This window comes from Mustela lutreola, chromosome 15 (assembly GCF_030435805.1).
Source record: "Mustela lutreola isolate mMusLut2 chromosome 15, mMusLut2.pri, whole genome shotgun sequence".
Lineage (NCBI taxonomy): Eukaryota > Metazoa > Chordata > Mammalia > Carnivora > Mustelidae > Mustela > Mustela lutreola.
In genome coordinates, this window is record NC_081304.1 from 8,828,627 (window position 1) to 8,838,826 (window position 10,200).

At 38.4% G+C, this 10,200-nt stretch overlaps 1 long non-coding RNA gene across 1 annotated transcript in view; it reads left to right on the forward strand.

Moving 5' to 3' along the window:
• The window catches only part of LOC131816797 (uncharacterized), a 247,791-nt gene extending 237,897 nt beyond the window's left edge, over window positions 1-9,894 (forward strand). Inside the window, exon 6 of the long non-coding RNA XR_009348186.1 lies at window positions 9,832-9,894. This is a non-coding gene — a long non-coding RNA (uncharacterized LOC131816797). The remainder of the gene's footprint in view (window positions 1-9,831) is intronic.
• The last annotated feature ends 306 nt before the right edge of the window (window positions 9,895-10,200 follow it).

Genomic DNA, 10,200 nt, shown 5'->3' on the forward strand with positions numbered 1-10,200 from the left:
TTTTTCTTCTCTCACTATTTTTTTTCTCTTTCTCCCCATTATGGAGAAATATTGAGTGAACATTTACTTAGCAATTAGGACTTCATGGCAAAAGTTTCAAAGCTGTGCTCGGCAGAGAGTCAAAACCTACATTTGGTGGTGAGGTTTTAAGTGCCCACAATGAACAGGAGTCTGTATAGTTTTTCTGTCCCTTACTGGGTGGCTTTTATGCCATTTCTAGAAACAAAAGTTTCTAGATATGTGGGATATGCTGGGAGAACCTGCTTGGGAGGAGAATTTTGTCCTCAGATTTTATTAGAATTTCCCTTATTTTTGGACAGTCAGCATTTCCATTATTTAGAGACGCCCCCACGTGGGTGGTGATTATATGGAAAACAGTAGCAAATGCCAAATAAATTCTAAAACTCTGGGTATATTTCTAGACAGGGATCGCTGGTTCAGGGATTTCCTTTCTCCACTTTAATCTGAATTTTCATGCTGAGCAATGGCTTTTCTATTTGTTTTTGTTTTTGTTGATGTCTTGACTCTCTTGACCACCTGCATGTGTTTTATTTACCTTATGGGTCAGCCAGAGAACATTCAGTCCTAAGCTGTTACATATCTCTCTGTGTATATCTCTGTATGTCCCTGGCTTCATCATTTAAAATTTGTATGTCCTGGTAATACAGATTGATTTGTAGCATTCCCAGGTAGCCAGTCCCCAGACAAAGCTTTGAAGAGAGTAAGGTTTCTTTTTCTTTCTTTTCTTTTTTTTTTTTTTTTTTTTAGATTTTGTTTATTTATTTGAGAGAAAGAGAAAGGGAAGGAGGAAAACTGCTTGAACTTGTACAGGAATTCAGTAAAGTGTCAGGATATAAAATCAATGCACAGAAATCAGTTGCATTTCTCTACAACAACAATAAGACAGAAGAAAGAGAAATTAAGGAGTCAATCCCATTTACAATTGCACCCTAAACCATAAGATACCTAGGAATAAACCTAACCAAAGAGGCTAAGAATCTATACTCAGAAAACCATAAAGTACTCATGAAAGAAATTGAGGAAGACACAAAGAAATGGAAAAATGTTCCATGCTCCTGGATTGGAAGAATAAATATTGTGAAAATGTCTATGCTACCTAAAGCAATCTACACATTTAATGCAATTCCTATCAAAGTACCATCCATCTTTTTCAAAGAAATGGAACAAATAATTCTAAAATTTATATGGAACCACAAAAGACCTCGAATAGCCAAAGGGATATTGAAAAAGAAAGCCAACGTTGGTGGAATCACAATTCCGGACTTCAAGCTCTATTACAAAGCTGCCATCATCAAGACAGCATGGTACTGGCACAAAAACAGACACATAGATCAATGGAACAGAATAGAGAGCCCAGAAATAGACCCTCAACTCTACGGTCAACTAATCTTTGACAAAGCAGGAAAGAATGTCCAATAGAAAAAAGACAGCCTCTTCAATAAGTGGTGTTGGGAAAATTGGACAGCCACATGCAGAAAAATGAAATTGGAGCATTTCCTTACACCACACACAAAAATAGACTCAAAATGGATGAAGGACCTCAATGTGCGAAAGGAATCCATCAAAATCCTTGAGGAGAACACAGGCAGCAACCTCTTCGACCTCAGCCGCAGCAACATCATCCTAGGAACATCACCAAAGGCAAGGGAAGCAAGGGCAAAAATGAACTATTGGGATTTCATCAAGATCAAAAGCTTTTGCACAGCAAAGGAAACAGTTAACAAAATCAAAAGACAACTGACAGAATGGGAGAAGATATTTGCAAACGACATATCAGATAAAGGACTAGTGTCCAAAATCTATAAAGAACTTAGCAAACTCAACACCCAAAGAACAAATAATCCAATCAAGAAATGGGCGGAGGACATGAACAGACATTTCTGCAAAGAAAACATCCAGATGGCCAACAGACACATGAAAAAGTGCTCCATATCACTAGGCATCAGGGAAATACAAATCAAAACCACAATAAGATATCACCTCACACCAGTCAGAATGGCTAAAATCAACAAGTCAGGAAATGACAGATGCTGGCGAGGATGCGGAGAAAGAGGACCCTCCTACACTGTTGGTGGGAATGCAAGCTGGTGCAACCACTCTGGAAAACAGCATGGAGGTTCCTCAAAATGTTGAAAATAGAACTGCCCTATGGCCCAGCAATTGCACTACTGGGTATTTAGCCTAAAGATACAAACATAGTGATCCAAAGGGGCACGTGCACCCAAATGTTTATAGCAACAATGTCCTCAATAGCCAAACTATGGAAAGAACCTAGATGTCCATCAACAGATGAATGGATCAAGAAGATGTGGTATATATACACAATGGAATACTATGCAGCCATCAAAAGAAATGAAATCTTGCCATTTGCGACAACATGGATGGAACTAGAGCGTATCATGCTTAGTGAAATAAGTCAAGCAGAGAAAGACAACTATCATATGATCTCCCTGATATGAGGAAGTGGTGATGCAACATGGGGGCTTAAGTGGGTAGGAGAAGAATAAATGAAACAAGATTGGATCGGGAGGGAGACAAACCATAAGTGACTCTTAATCTCACAAAACAAACTGAGGGTTGCTGGGTGGTGGATGGGAGAAGGGGGGTGGGGTTATGGATACTGGGGAGGGTATGTGCTATGGTGAGTGCTGTGAAGTGTGTAAACCTGGCGATTCACAGACCTGTACCCCTGGGGATAAAAATATATGTTTATAAAAAATAAAAAATTTTAAAAAAGAAAAAGAAAGGGAAGGAGGGAGAGAGGGAGGGAGAAGGAGCTAGGGGAGGGGCAAAGGGAGAGGGTGAAGTCGACTTCCTGATGAGTAGGGATCATGATTGATCCTGGGACTCCTGGGTCATAACCTGAGCCAACGGCAGGTTCTTAACCAACTGAGCCACCCAGGCATACCATGAAGAGAGGAAAGTTTCAGAATTCCTTTTTCAAGCTTGCCACTTCACTCCAGAAGTCTTTGAGGTTGTTACGGTCTTGCGCTACAACAAACGGTCTATCCACACTTCTCAGGTAATAGCTGAGGAAACTGAGTTCTAGATCTGTCCAAGGTTAGCAAGAAACCAGCAGCAGGACTAACAAATTCTTGTTCCCAGGCTCCTCTCAGGGCTGTTACAATAGCGGGGTGATGACTTTTCGGGGTGCCTTTGCAGATGTGCATTCTTCAGGTAGGAGATCCTTCCAGGTCTAATGTACTGGGACTCCAGTAAATGACTTCTGGCCCCCTTCCCCACTGCAGAGTTCTCACTCCTTAATTGATCAGCTTTTGGCTGCTGAAAAACAGTGGCCTGTAGGAATTCACTCTTAATTACAAATCACTGAAAACATCTCATTGATACACCTAATAGTCAGCCAGGCACTAGCAATTAATCAATGAATAAAACACACAGGACCCCTGGACTTCATGGATTTACCTTTTTAGCTCACTTTGAAGGATAAGTACTTAAGTTGTCAAATCCAGAGTCCAAGTGACTGCCTCGATCAAGGTGGGATTTTTACGTTTTAGAAAATCCTTGCAGTAGTCTGTGTGACGTATACATGTGTCCTTAGTCAAGGGGCTCCACATATAATAGTTGACTTCTGGTTAATTGAGGTTTTACAATAATATAAGGAGATGTGACTGGAATATTAGTATATTATAAAGAAAAATGTGGACATCTTTTAATTTCATTTTTCAAAAATTAAGAACTTGTGATGGGATAAAAGAGAAGTGATACTGTGACAACTCCCAACTACTCAGCATGTGAATGAAAGAACAGTCTTTGAGGCGGGGAGGGAAGAGTGAGCTGTGTGAGGAGGGGGCCGTGCGGACTGGCACTGCCATTAACACATTAATTCATCTGACACTCGCTCTCAAGGACAAGCTCGGGAATTCTGTTCAAGAGCTGGCAGCCACCAAACACGAGAGGAAATGTACTCTCAGCCTAGCTGGGTTGAGTCAACTTGGTATACCTTTAACCTGACAGATTTAGTCAAAGACTAAATATAAAAACTGGATAAGAGAGAGAGAGAGAGAGAGAGAGAGAGAGAGTCAGAGATGAGTGAGAATGAGAGAGAGAGAACAAGAGCAAAAGAGAGGTCTGTTTTCAGGTGGCTGTTGGATTTCAAGAGATAGGAAAATGTGACTACGAGACGGTACAAAGATTACAAAGATACCTGACAGCCAGCAAAAGTGGAGTGTTGGGTCTAATTCCTTCTCCTCTGTATCGGCCATCACACACAGGGTGAAAAGAGCCAAAGGTCCAGGAAATGTGACCACTCTCAACCTCTTGTCTAATAAGCAAACTTCTTTGACTCTTAATTTCCCTCCCTCTCCTCTCTTCTCTTCTCTTCTCTTCTAAAATGTAATTAGTCTTGCTTTTAGGTGTCTTCACGGAGGGGATCTGTTATAAAATTGAACTTCATGTTTGTGGACCACAGAGAAACAGATATACTTTAGCTTCAGATTTGATTGTAAGAAAATAGACATTTTCTATTTTGTTTCAGATATTCTGCTTGTATCAAGAATATATCTTACTGATGTGTTTTATCTACATCTACCTTTTATTTAAAGTGAACAAATGTAATTTCAGATTGGAACTTTTAGAAGAATCCATAGCTCATAATTAGTAGGCCGCATTGTGGGCTATAAACCAGCTGTTTTATCATGTATCTGAGGTGGAAAATAAAGATGGAAGGGGGAGTGTGTGAAGAGAATATAATCCAACCGCAGCCTCCACAATGTGGAAGTCACACAGCGCACTGTAAAACTCAGTGGAATGTTAATCTCTCTGATAAGGTCTTTATAAATTCTAAAATGGACCAAGGTCCCTTTAATAACAAAAGTATCTCAAAATGCCCTTAATACCATGTATCTAGTACTCGCTGCAACATAGTTGCCATTGGAAGCCCCTGTTCTCTCAAGGCTGTTTCTGCTGGAACAAACTGCACACCACACAGAAGTATCCCACCTCAAGGCATTCTGGAACTTGCAGGCAGATGTTGCTTTTCACTGTCTAGTACATTTTTAAAATAAGAGAAGAATAGTGTATTATATGTACCCAGATATTTACTGTTTTGCTGCACTTCATTCTTGATGATTTATGCCCCCTCCCACCATGCCCTGAGACTTCTGGCCCCTTTTCTAGCAACTTTTTTTGGTAGAGTTTACTCTCAGGGAGTGTAAATGCCTGATAAAATTTGTCCATTTGGGATAGTTGAAGATATATCCTTCTAGGAACAAGGATCCAGGTAATCAGGTTTACTTTACTTGGTAGAAATACATTCTTTGATTATCTCTACAGTAATTTTTATTATGTTCATTCAAACTTACTTATTTGCTTGATTTTTTTTTCCAGATTAAAATAAAGGCACAAGGATCTATTTCTAGACCCTGCCTGGTATTTAATAAATATTTGCTAAACAAGTGAATATATGAATGATATATAAAATTGCCTTAATTTTTGGTGACAATAGATAATTTACCCAAAGTTTATTTTCCACCCACTTTTTATTTTTGTTAATATTGTCTTTAGTGACTGGGAAAATGGAGAACACTTATCCTACCATTTTCTTCTCAGGTGGCTCATTTTCTAGATGATAAAGAATAAGTTTTAAGGCTTAGTAAACAAGTCAAAGGAACATTTATTAATGTTTTTGACAGTTTGCCAGATTTCAAGCCACATTTTCCTTCTTTTATCAATTAATTATGTAAAATATGTATGCAACATGTATTTACTATTTTCCACCATGTATAAGCAATTGAAAATTTAGAAAGTGTTTAAATATCAAGTGAAATATTTGAATGGGTTCATATAATTAGAGTTAACAATTCAAATATGGCTCTCAGAGTTCTGAATATAATAAATAACATTCTGGGGGAAAAACACATTTAAATTTAATTATAGAACTGGCTTATGTTCACTTTTCAAACATTTAAGGTTCTCCATTTAGATTAAAACAAAACATTTATTTGCTTTAATTTTCACAGGAAATAGCACTAGAATGTTACAAACATTTCTAATTTTTATAGATCATATCTCTTTGTTTTCTTTTGATTTCAAGGATTGATGGTCAGTTTATATGTCAACTTTGAATTACATGATGTGATGGCCAGTTTTATATAGTTTCCAATTATTCAGCTGCACATTATTCCAGGGGTTGTTGTGAAGGTATTTCGTAGATATGTAATCATATCTATAGTCTATAAGTAGCTAACTTCAAGGGGCTCCTAGGTAGCTCAGTTGGTTAAGTGGCTTTCTTTGGCTCAGGTCATGATCCCAGGGTCCTGGAATTGAGTCCTTCATTGGGCTCCCTGCTCAGCAGAGAGCCTGCTCCTCCTTCTCCCTCTGCCTGCCACTTTGCCTACTTGTGCTCTCTATCTCTCTGTGAAATAAATAAATAAATATCTTTAAAAAAAAAAAAAAAGCAGCTGACTTAAGTAAGAGAGATTATTTTAGATAATCTGGGTGGGCCTGATTAAATCCATTGAAAGTTCTTTAGAACAGAACTGACATTTTCCAGAAGAACAAAAATTCTGCCTGTGGACTGTAGCTTCAGTCTGTACCTTGAGAATTTCAGCCTGTCCTTTCTGATGGCCTGCCCCACTGATTTCAGACTTGCCAAGCCAGCCCTCATTATTGTGTGAGCTAATTCCTTTGAAGGAGAATCTTAATGTATACTTTCATCTGGTTCAGTTTTTCCTAGTGAAATCTTGACTGCTACATATGAAGGTTATAAAGATGCCCCATTGTACCTCCTGATTAATTCTGAGTGAATAGTGAAAGTTTCCTTTTAACTCTAAGTTTCTCCATTCTTAACAGTCAAAGATCCATAATACTTTTTTTTTTTTTTAAAAAAGCACTTAGGTTAAAAAGAACCCTAGAGTTAATTCTGTAGCAACATGAATAATTTCCACCTAAATTATTTGTATTCTAAGCTTGAGTTTTCATCTACTACAGCTGTATTAGTTACCTCTTTCTGCACAGCTTATTGCCCCTAAACTTAGTCACTGAGAACAAAACACAATTATTATCTTACAATTTCTGTGGGTCAGCAATTGTGCATGGACAACTGGGTTCTGTGCTTTGGGTTTGTGGGTTGTAATTCAGCTGTCAGCAGGGGCTGTGGTCTCATCTTAAAGCTAAACTGGGGATGGCCCACTTCTAAGCTCCCAGTTTGTTGTCAGGATTCAGTTCCTCATTAGTTGTTGGACAGAGGTCCTCAATTGCTGGCTTTTTTGATACGGCCTCGCCTCAGTTCTATGCCATGTGGGCCTAGCAGCTTGCTTCATCGAAGCCGTCAAGAGAGAAAGTCTGTGCCCTTTCATAACACACTTACAGAGGTGATATTCTAACCCTTCTGCCATAGTCTATTCCTTAGCCCCAAGTGAGTAGGGATGCCTAGGTGGCTCAGTCGGTGAAGCATCTGCCTTCAGCTGCCTTCAGCTTGTGTCCTGATCCCGGGTTCTGGGATTGAGTCCCACATCAGGCCCTTGCTCAGTGCGGAGGCTGCTTCTCCCTCTGCCTGCCTTTCTCCCTCTTTCTCTCTCCTTCCCCTTCTCTCTGACAAATAAGTAAAATCTTAAAAAAAGAATAGAAGCAAGTTAGACCTCCTTAGGTCTAGCTCACACTGATGGAGGGGTGGATTATAAAGGGTATAAATTTCAGAAGTTGGGAATTATTAGGAGCTGTCTTAGAAGACTATCCACCACCATCAAGTTTTCTAAAAATAAGTCACATTCAAATGCTGTATATTTGCAGGAAGTGCTAAGATCTGCATTGGCCTCAAGGAGAAGCCAATCTCTGGGAAGAGAAAGATATCACAGTCCAGCACATGAACTTTCCATGTCCCCAGATGCTTATATCTTTAGCTGTGGTAAGAAAAACAGAGATCTTAAAGTGTGTGCCCAAGTTTCTCAGCCCTGTCCACATTCCTCTGTCATTCGTAAAGACCCAAACAATAAAAAATAACCCAACATCTGCGGTTGAAACCAGAGCCAAATGACTATATACTTAAATGATTGCACCCACGTTAGGCAAGCATATCAGCAATGCAAAGTAAGAGATGAGAGAATGGGGATCAAGGAGTTGGAAATCTGGATAAATGTATAGTAACTCTAACTAAGTACTAAAGCCAAGTAATGTGTGTTGGCTAAGGAGAAAGTGTTAACGGTGATGAAGAGGAAATCAAGTAGATGGGGTCTGGATATGTTTGCTCCAGGCCCATGGATGTTGCCAAAGCACTATTTCAAAAGGTGCCAACATCAGAGAATTCCTCAGGGGAAATTCTTGTGCTGGGAAGAAGGCTGTCTTATTGTTTGTGAAAAACGCCTTCATATTTCAGGTCACAACACAGCAATTCTGATGAAACTGGTTTGCAGAATGTAATCCTTGTCAGCCCACTTCCTTCTTGGAATTATAGAGTCTTAAAGTTACAAGGAAATCTAAATATCATGTAGCTAAACTTCTAACCTAATGCAGATTCTGTGCTACCACGTTGATTAGAGGTCATCTGTATCCCCTGGAGTCCCCTAGTGATAGGGAAATCACTAAGTCGTGAGGCAGTCTTTTCAGTATTCGACCTATATATGATGCAATATTTGTCTCATGTAGAGCTGAAATATGGCCCCCTGTCAGTTTTATCACTTGGTTCCAGCTTGGCTCTCAAAGACAGTACAAAACCAGACTATTCCCTCTTTGATGTCATGGACTGGCAACACCAAAACATTTCTTGTAAATTTTTTATGATATGTTTTATTTTCCTCAGTGATTCTTTGTATGTTACAGCTTGCCACAATGCTCCCTTCTCCCCATAGGATTTACCTTTTAATAAGCTCTAATTTGTTAAGATCCATCTTAAAATATGAGCATTCGATTTGGAAACATCACTCCTGAATATGAAAATCATTAGGGAACTCTTCTTATGAGTTGTAAACAATAATGTAAACAGTAATGTTAGGATTTGGGCAGTAAATATTGTTGGCTCCTTTGAATTTCTGAACAATGAAAATTCTCCCTAAGTTTATTTTCCTTCCTTCCTTTCTCTCTCTTTCTCTTTCTCTTCCTTTTAACGATAGTATGAAGTGGGAAAATGAGATGAGAGAACAAATTTATTATTTTCTACTATGTGTTGGACTGCTTTCTGGTGCTTCATATGAATTATCTTATTTTTACCTCCTTAAATTCTGGGAAACAGAAAATTTAAGTAGCTTGCTCATGTTTACACAGCTACTAAATGTTAGACCTTGGATTGATACCAGTTGAATCCAGTTTCTGTTTTCTTTCAATAAACAAAGCTAGAAATCATCGCACTTATCATATAGTCTTAAGGGGGTCCACAGGTAACCTAGTTAAAACCTAGTCATTTACAGATAAAAGGATTTACATTATCTCTTAAGATCTAATTTTTCTAAACTGACATAACTTAATGTCAGGGCAAGGGCTGACAACCAGCTTCCTTCCATCATACCATCATTTCATGATTTCATTATATCATGACTGTGTAATTGATTAAAAGAAGAAGCTACTTTGGATTTATCTCCATATGATTTACTCTTTTAGGTTTTGATTCATCATTCTGTGTCAGTGCGCTTGTATTAAAATTATCTTTGGGCCAGTTATGTTGTTAAATGCCATGCCCAGATTTGTGTCATCAGCAAATTAAATAATTTAATAAAAATATGTATACAGTTACGGCAAATAAATTATATATTATATACTTATTATACGTAATAAATATATTATAATTATACACACATATTTGTCATGGGAGCGTAATATACACATGCACACATGTAATATTTATTTATTTATTTATTCTAGATCATTAATGAAGCCATTGAAAAGTCAGAACCAGTAGAAGGGCCCTGTGGACTGAGTACTAGGTAATTACTTAAAGAGTGGTAAAAAGCTCTTAAAGCATTCTTAAGATACAACTTTTTACCCAGGTTTGACTACTTAGCATTAATCAGCTCCTGCTGCCCTATCTATGACTATCTAAAAAAAACAATGGCTAAGACTTTGCCAGAGTCAGTAGAAATTATGTAAGCATTGTTTCTTCAGACCACACCAGCCTAGGGATATGAATTGGGTCACATTTACATAAAAATCATGTATTCCCTCCTACACTCACTCTGTGACCTGTGGTCCCCTGCAAAAAGCCGGTGGAGATAGCCAGCGAATTTTTATTCT